The 9,644-nt window shown below is 39.0% G+C and overlaps 1 non-coding gene across 1 annotated transcript; it reads right to left on the bottom strand.

Annotated features, from left to right (window-relative positions):
- Nucleotides 1–6,885: 6,885 nt before the first annotated feature.
- Nucleotides 6,886–6,992, bottom strand: LOC141589407 (small nucleolar RNA R71). Its single transcript, XR_012520346.1, has one exon. It is a non-coding gene; the product is annotated as a small nucleolar RNA R71 (small nucleolar RNA).
- Nucleotides 6,993–9,644: the final 2,652 nt, after the last annotated feature.

The raw sequence follows: 9,644 nt of genomic DNA, 5'->3' as shown, positions 1-9,644 counted from the left end.
TAGCATTGCCTGAAGGGAGCGAGAATTTTGAGGTTTATACGGATGCCTCGAAGAATGGGTTGGGGTGTGTGTTGATGCAGAATGGTAAAGTAATTGCCTATGCTTCTAGGCAGTTGAAGCCTTATGAGGAGAACTACCCTACTCATGATCTGGAGTTGGGTGCAGTGGTGTTTGCTCTCAAGATTTGGAGACATTACCTTTATGGAGCAATCTTTAAGGTACTTTCTGATCACAAGAGTCTCAAGTACATCTTCACGCAGAAGGAGTTGAACATGAGACAGAGGAGGTGGATGGAGTTGATTGGCGACTATGACATGGAAATCATCTACCATGAAGGGAAGGCCAATGTTGTTGCTGATGCTTTGAGTAGAAAGAGTGTACATTCTTTGTGTACGACTCTATCTTTGATGAGGCCGAGAGATGAGGTAGCGAGGTTCGGGATACACATGATGCGAAAGGAGATGCCATGGGTGATATGACAAAGACATATGGAGTTTTATGGTGATATTCGGGATAAGCGGGCTTTGGATCCTAAGATAGTGGAGTGGAGAGCTGGAGTAGAGAAAGGGACAGTGTCCCGCTTTTCCATTCATACAGATGGTAGCTTGAGGTTTGATGGTAGATGGTGTGTTCCTAATGATGAGGAGTTGAAAAAGACAATCATGACAGCGCATTGCACACCATATTCAGTTCATCCGGGTGGAGACAAGCTTTACAAAGATTTGAAGAAAACGTTTTGGTGGCCTGGGATGAAGAAAGAGACAGCTGAGTTTGTGTCCCGTTGTTTGACATGCCAAAGAGTTAAAGGGGAACAGAGAAGACCACAAGGTAAGGTTCAGTCCTTGGAGGTGCCTGAGTGGAAGTGGGAATCCATTTCCATGGATTTCATTGTGGGTTTGCCGAAGAGTCAACAAGGTAACAATATGATTTGGGTGATAGTAGATCGTCTGACCAAGTCAGCTCACTTTGTTCCAATGAAAGATACATGGACTAAGGCACAATTGGCTATGGCCTATCGAAAGAACGTGCTGAAGTTACATGGAGTCCCTAAGGACATAGTGTCTGACAGAGATGCGAGGTTTATATCGAGGTTTTGGAAGGAGTTGCAGGAATCGTTGGGAACAGCTTTGAAGATGAGTACAGCATTTCATCCTGCGACAGATGGGCAGACTGAGAGAACAATCAAGACCCTTGAGGATATGTTGCGAGCTTGTGTGATGGATTTTGGTGGTAGGCCGGGAGCGAGAGGTTGGACTGATAGAATTTTCTTACAACAACGCTATCACACCAAAGATAGGTATGGCACCGTTTGAGGCTTTGTATGGGAGGAGATGTAGGAGTCCAATCTGTTGGGATGATAGTCTTTGGCAAAGGTGGTTTTAGGACCAGAGATGGTACATGAGATGGTGGAACAGATTAAGATGATCGGGAACGGATGAGAGCGACCAGGGATCGACAAAAGAGTTATGCAGATCTACATCGTCGGGACATAGAGTTTCAGGTTGGGGACAAGGTTCTTCTGAAAATGTCTCCTATGCGCGGAGTTATGAGATTTGGGAAGAAAGGCAAGCTAAGTCAGAAGTTCATAGGGCCTTATGAGATCTTAGAGCGAGTTGGGGAAGTTGCTTATCGTCTGGCTTTACCAGCTGCGTTGGAGAGAGTACATAATGTGTTTCACGTATCGCAGCTGCGGAAGTATGTGAGTGACCCGTCACATGTGTTAGAGGCAGAGAGCTTAGAGCTGGATGAGTCTTTATCATACCTTGAGGTGCCTAAGCAGATCCTAGACCGAAAGGTTAGAAAGACCAGGAGTGGTGAGACAGTTTTGCTTAAGATCCTTTGGTCTAACCACGAGACCGAGGAAGCTACATGGGAGGCAGAGGATATCATGAAAGAGCGTTACCCCTTTCTTTTTGATCAGGTATGTGTGGTTACGGGGACGTAACCTTGTTTCTTTTAGGGGGGGTAGGAGATGATCGCGAGCAGTTTTTAAGAGTTTTATGCACCTTTTTGTATGTTGCGTCGGTAGGTTGTCGGGATGAGTTGGGTAAGTAGCGTGTTTTATGTTGAGTTTTGTTTTGGTTGTTGAGTCGGTAATGTTTTGGAGTACCTTTGTTTTAGTAGTGGTTTGAACTTCGGGGACGAAGTTCCTTTTAAGGAGGGAAGACTGTAATACTCCGTATTTATGTCTTGGGGGGGGTACTCTATCGAGTAGCCCTTACTCTGTCGAGTAAGGGCAAGTTGCGAAGATAAATAGTTTCGACTGTTGGGCACTCGATCGAGTAGTTTGGGGCACTCGATCGAGTAGAAATACTCGATCGAGTACCTTGGGTACTCGATCGAGTGTCCGGTTTTGCGGGGGTTTTTCTCGGGTTTTGTTAATTACGCGATTAAGGTATTTAAACATATTCGTCTTTATTCTAAATCACTTTTTACAAAACCTAAAACCTGTTTAAGAGAGAAAGCAACTAGTCTTCTTCCTAATCGCGTTCTTGACAATTCCCGGAGTTCAGACGGTCAATTTGTATCGTAGTTCGCGTCGTTGGATTCCTTGCGTCGAGGGTAAGCTTTTAATATAATTTATATTATGTTTTGTTAAGATTGATGAAACCCTAATTTAGGAATTGGGGGTTTTTATAAGTAGTAATTGAATGGTAGCATCTATGTGTTGTATGGTAGGAGGAGAATTCGTAGAGGAGCCGTTTTGATACAGCTGTAGATACCGTCTGCGTGTTGTGCTTTCCAGGTAGGATTTCCTACTCAGTATTAGTCCCATAATGGGATATTGGTGATGTGCTGTAGTTAGTTGTTTGATATGATGATTGTGTTTGTGATTGTGATTGTGATTGTGTTTGGTTTCTTTGGCTCTCGAGATGCGTTCTCGGCTGAGTGGGGTCACTTGCGGGAGTGATCTCACGCCCTAGTTTCGCCCTTCGTGGAACCCGCCACGAAAGGGGATGTGCACATTAATGGACAGGGTTATCGCTCGTACGATGAGCGGGGCTTAGGTGGGAACGATCGCGGTCCCCCATCGGCGGGCTGGTCCAAAGGACGGTCAGTATTGAGATGATGGGAGTTGGTGGTGTGTGTGTGTGTGTGTGTGTGTGTGCGGTTCAATTTGTCTGTTTGTCTTATTATTGTTATCTATATTGATTGTGTGATTAGTACTGACCCCGGTGTTGTTTTGTAAAACCTGCGGTGATCCATTCAGGGATGGTGAGCAGATATTGAGCAGGTATAGAGATGAGTACGGGGATAGCTGGGATGGCCACGACATGACGATAGAGTCTTCCGCTGTAGTTTAGCTTTCATTTACATTTCAGTTGAGAACAGATAGTTTGGAATAATGTATTGTACTTTCAGTTTGGTTTCGAGGATTGCATTTATCATTAAACTATTTATAATAAATGTTGTTTCCGTTTTGTCTATTTTATTATCATACCTCGGGCGACCGAGATGGTGATGTCCTCATACCTGAGTGGTCCTGGTAAGGCACTTGGAGTATGGGGGTGTTACATAATACCCCATACAATCGAATTTGATATTCTTATATTTTTATATATCATATTATGAAAAAAAAACAAATTTATTTTTAAGAAAGTATTTTATTGTTATAAACTCTTCATTTAATATTCCAAGACTTCCAATTTCTAGTCAATTCTTATTTTATATTAAGATGACTTGTACACAAACAAAACCCTCATTGTTTTCACTTGTCAACTTGCAATTGATAATTCACAACGGAGCCGCCTAACCCAGTCTTGCTTTTCCATATCTCCTGTCTTTCTTAATTACCAATAAAACTACTTTCATCAATTCATCAAACATACTTATCTTAATTTGCGTGAGTTATTGTGCATCATCATCGACTTGAACTCATCATTGAAACACCATCTTCCATAATTTTCTCAAGTTGTTTTGGGTTCTCATTCTAAAGCGCCTCTGCGCATGATTCGAGTTTGTTTTCACTATATTTAAGGTAACACGATTTTACCGATCCTATCATTATTAATATTATTCGGGGTTATTATGTGCTACTTATTATTTATATCTTTTAATTTATGTGATTTGGATTAATCAAGGTGATGGATTATAATAATTGGTATTTTACATAGTAGTAATTATTATTATTTTTGTAAGTATTAGTATGCTTTTCGTTAAAGGGGTTGTTATGAGTGATTAGAAATTAAAGTTGGGGTTAATTTAGATCTAGTTTTAATGGGTAGTGTGATGCTTGAACTCTAATGGAAATATGTGGAGTAAGTACGTACATAAGCCTTGATGCAGCTTGGATAATGTTGGAATAATACGGGATGTAAAGCAGGGCATTCATAATTGATCAATGGAGAATAGCTAGCGACATATAGTTTACATGTTTTATAGTTAGCTTAAGATTTAAAAGATGGGCGATTACTACTCCTGTGCGAAGTGCGAACATTGTTTTTCTTGGATTTCGAGAATAAGAATTGATCAGTTGAGATTGTTTTTTTTTTGAATTGTTTTTGAATTGTTGCTTCCTTTGACCTTAACTCGTGGGTGAGTAGCTTAGAGTTTTACTCTCAGTGTTGAGCACGGTTCTCTGAACCTTTGACAATATCGATATTGAAATTGAGATGTAAATTGGTTACTGGTATTGAGTTATGAGTTATGGGGCCTTTGAGCCGAGTTTTGTTTACGGTCCAGAGTGACCATGGTTATTGATTTATTGGAGTTTGAAATCGATATTGAGATGGAAGTCGTGGGTTGGGCGTGTTGTTTAGTCGGTTTTGATTCGTTTTCTTTATTATTTAAGTTATCGTAGTTAGTTAGTTAATTTAACTCCCGAGTTATTTAAAATAATTAGAGACGGGTTTTGAGCCGGGTTTGTTAAAATGGAAAAGCTGCTATATCGGGAAAGTTTTCATTTAAGGAAACTTTCCATTTTAAGAAGTTTCTATTTTTAGTAACTTTCTATTTTGGGAACGGGAATAGTTTAAGTAATTGTTTATCATTTATTTATCTTTCAGAGGGCGAATTTATTGTGGAATATTACTGAGCACCCGACTATTTGACTCAAGATCGAGGTAGGGAATACACTGATTGAGTTCTTACGATTATAAAGAGTTGGCATGTTCGGTGATTATATGACATATCTGATTATCTTATTTATCTTGTTGAGCATTATTGTTTCATACGTTTCATACATTGCATTTTCATCGGAGTTGGAGTTGGAGGAGATGAGATTATTGCGATTAAGGCCCAGGCGGGTTCTGCAGGACTTGCCCTGGTGTCCTCAGCTACGAGCTGGTATATCGACGACGGTCGATTGATATAGTCTGCCGGGGATCGGTATGGCTGGGCGTTCCGGGTATGTGTGTGATGGAGTTGAGATTGGAGGATCATATCATTGCATTCTTTATTATATCGTATTACATACTCAACCTCGCGTTGACCCCGTATTCGTGTACGCCCGTGATGATCCATTTACTGGGGAGCAGATTGACAGGTTGTTGAGACATACAGAGCTGGCAAGGGAGCGAGCATGGATCACCTGACTTAGAGCTAGCCCACTTTTATTTCAGTTTAGCTATCAGACTTATTTTCAGTTTTGAGACATGTTCCATTTGAGTTGTAATCATTTATCACTTTCTATTTAAAGTACTGTTTATTTTTCCTTTGTTATCTACTGCCTCGGGTTTCCGAGATGGTAACACCCTTCTTTATCTGAGGAGTCCTAATCCAGGCCTTAAATAAATGGGGGTGTTACACCGGGACCCAAATCTTCTTAGGGATTGTAAGATATAAACCAACTCGATCCTAGCACAACAATAAGTGCTTGCATCTAGTAGAGAACATGTTTGTATGATCAAATCCCATGAATCCCCTATGAACCCATGACACCCTAGTGCTTCTAATCAATTGTTGACATCTCATTTTAATCATCTTGCTTGTTTTCATTGCTTTACTTTTATATTGTTGATTAGTTTAGGTTATCTCCTACCTCAACCCAAATTATGACACTCTTAGATACAACCAATTGCAATCGAAAATCCTACATTAATACCCGTCCCTTGGGATCCGACCTTTACTTACCTCTTTACTAAAAGTAGAGTAGTTTGTGAAGTTATAAATATTGTTTTGGTATAGGTAACTCTTAACGACAAGTAACCGAAATCCATACACCAACCAAAAATGGCGCCGTTGCCGGGGACGGTGTTAACTTGATTTGATTTTCTTTGATTGTTTTTAGTTGTGTCTTTCTTTACGTTGGGGAAGTCAAAATCCTCAAGGTTTGTTCTAATTGTTTTCAAGTTGTTTGATATTTTGCAAGTCTAGGAGATCACAAGGTAACTTGTTACCCATTGATCTTGAAATTTAAAGAACTTTGACCAACAATGGAAGACTTGCTAGAAATACTTTGAGAGGTATTGGTGAAATTGTGGACATCCAACCAAACAATATTGAGTTCATCAACCCTTTTGGAAGAGAAGGAGAGGATAACCCAATACAAAACCAACCACATAATAAACCCATAATGCCTAAATTTTCATCACATTCCGTACCAACCGAGGAGAACGTACCAAATGGTACTCCCACACCACAACATTTGACCGGTAATTTCATTGCAAAATCCGCATTTATACAATTGGTTGAGAGAAGTCAATTTGGGGGATCCCTAGTGAAGACCCTCATTCTCATATGGAGACTTTTAGTGACTATTGTGATGCGATTTCTCAAACCGGAGTTACTCAAGACCAAATTCGATGGGTCTTATTTCCTTTTTCTTTGATTGGTTCCGCGAAACAATGGTTAAAGAGCCTTGATAAGCCTACTCTAGGTATTGACTCTTGGAAGAAATTGGCACTTACTTTCTACAAGAAATTCTATCCTCCGGAAAAGACTAGTATGTTGAGAGCCCAAATCACCGGGTTCAAACAAAGGGATGAGGAATCTTTGTATGAAGCATGGGAGAGATTCAAGGATACTTGCCGATCTTGTCCACGTCATGGACTTAGCGAGTGGTTCCTTGTACAAAAATTTTGGAATGGTCTATATGAAGACTCCCGAAACATTCTCAATATGGGATCAAATGGTATGTTTACCGAAGTTGATGATAATCAAACATGGAACAAGATTGAGGAAATGGCGGTCCATAACTCACAATATAGTAGACCTCGTAAGGCTATTAGAGGAGGAAAGCATGAAGTGGACTCTATTACTCAATTGGGTGCCCAACTTAGTGCTCATATTGATACCATTAATTTGAAGTTTGAGAAGGCTATGGCTAAGCTTGAAGAAGCCTCCAAATCGCCTAAGCATCATGTTAATGCCATGGTGGCATCTTCATCAATTCCAAATGGAGTATGTGAGAGTTGTGGAACTTTGGGACATGACCAAGGTGAATGTAGGGGAACAAGTGAACAAGTGAAGGCTTTCCAAGCACACAAGAGTGGTACCCCTTATTCCAACTATTACAATGAAAACACCAAATTCCATCCCAACCTCTCATACAAAAGCCAAAATGTTCAAAACCCTCAAACAACATACACCCCACCTCCCATGAGAAACCAATCTCAAAGACCCTTTTAAAATCAAAACCAAAGTTATCAAAACCAACCTCCATACAATCAAACAAATGACCAAGGTTTTGATTTTCAAAAAGCGGTCCTCCAAATGCAAAAGAACCAACAAGAATTTTTCACTCAAATGCAAAAGGATAGCCAAGCAAAAGACATCACCATTAACAACATACTAGCTCACACAAAGATGTTGGAGACAAAAATGTCTCAGTTAGCATCTTCAAGTTCACAAAGACAAAAGGGGCAATTACCACCTCAAGGTAATCCCGCAAGACAAGAATCGGTGAGTGCCATCCATTTGAGGAGTGGTACAAGGTATGAAGGGCCGAAGAGGCCCGTTGATGAAGATATTGTGAATGCTAGTGACAAGGAAAGAGTTGTTGAAGACTCTAAGAAAGAAGAAGTACCCACCATTCAAGAAGTTTCAACGGAGAATGAAGAGAAGGCTAGAGAGAAAGAGCCTATTGTGATTCGGCTTCCATTTCCAAGTCGTCAAGCTAAGCCTAAGTTTGATGAACAACTTGGGAAGTTTATGGAGATTGTCAAAAACTTGGAAGTCTCAATTCCATTTAAGAAATTAATCAATCATGTTCCGACCTATGCGAAATACATGAAAGATATTCTTACAAAGAAGAAATCCATCCGGAAACTTGAGACTAATGCTTTCAGTAAGGTGAGTAGTGCCATCCTACAAGGAAGTTCACCTCCAAAACTAAAGGATCCGGGAAGCTTCTCTATTCCATGTACCGATGGCGACACCACTATCAACAAAGCTCTATATGACCTTGGGGCAAGTGTGAGTGTCATCCCATATTCGGTGTGCAAGAGGCTAGGAATGGGAGAGCTTAAGTGCACTAATATCACGCTTCAAATGGCGGATCTGTTAGGTTTCTTTAATTCCATTACTTAACATATTCATATTTGTGACATTTTAGTTTAGTCATAAAATTAAAACTAGATCTTATGCATGCAAACTAAATAACAAGAGATGATAAAATCGTTTTCTCACCATCAAAAATTCGGCCAAATGGGCAGAAATGAAGGTCTTCTAGCTTTATTTGTTCTTGAGCTAGAAAATACATTAGGATGATCATCCATGACTTCAAATAGAAGCCCTCCAATAAGTAGCACCCAAGACTATACCAAAATCCTACAAAATAATATGTACTAGATATTTGTAATGTGGTTTACCTTAAAATCGATTACTAATACTCATATACTACTACTAGTATTATTAGTGATTGATTTGTACACATTTGATTCATAAAAATAATTTTTTATGAAGAACAAGAGAGAGAGTGTTGTGTTTTTCATAAAACATGAGAGAACGAAATAATTGAGAAAAATCTCTCAATTGTAGCATGTAAAAACCGGTGGGTGTGGGTGGTTTTAGGACCTTTTTCTTTTTCCTTTTTGTCTTCACAAGACTAATTAGTGTAAGCCTTTGTCATAGTCAAGTCACTATCAAATGTCATAGACAAATGAATAAGACAAAATTTCTAAAATTCCCACCAATTTTTCGGTTATCATGTGTAATATGGAGTCCATTTTATTTGTGTCAATTGTACAATTGTATGTCATGTGACATGTGACATGTCTTATGTCATGTTTTAATTTAAAATGCATATTTAACAAATTAAATATCATTTACAAATTAAATAAATCACAATTAACAAATTGACTAGTAATTCAAAATTACTTTCGCATAAAATGGTCATTTAAATACTAGTTAGTATAATTCACAACATCTTGTAATTATAACTAACTTATCAATTTCATCTCGCGTGTTTCGCAAACACCGATTAATTTTAGTAATATAACTTCTTAAATTACTAAATAAAATCTTATTTAATCACATTATAATAAGATGTCATTTTCTCTCTTATGATAATAATTTGTTCAATTTTAAGGAATTAATTAATCAGACGACATACAATTAATTAACCTTTTTCAATTAAGGGAATCGTACTTTAGGTGTGACCTCAAGGGATCAATCGATCACCACCGTCAAACGACAAAATGTCAAACTCTAGCCAGCCAATCATTACCGATATGTGTGGACCAGTTGACTATATATGTATTGTA

Source organism: Silene latifolia, chromosome 6, assembly GCF_048544455.1.
Source record: "Silene latifolia isolate original U9 population chromosome 6, ASM4854445v1, whole genome shotgun sequence".
In the NCBI taxonomy this organism is placed as follows: Eukaryota; Viridiplantae; Streptophyta; class Magnoliopsida; order Caryophyllales; family Caryophyllaceae; genus Silene; species Silene latifolia.
Note: the sequence above shows the minus strand (reverse complement) of the source record. Positions and strands in the feature narration are given on the sequence as shown.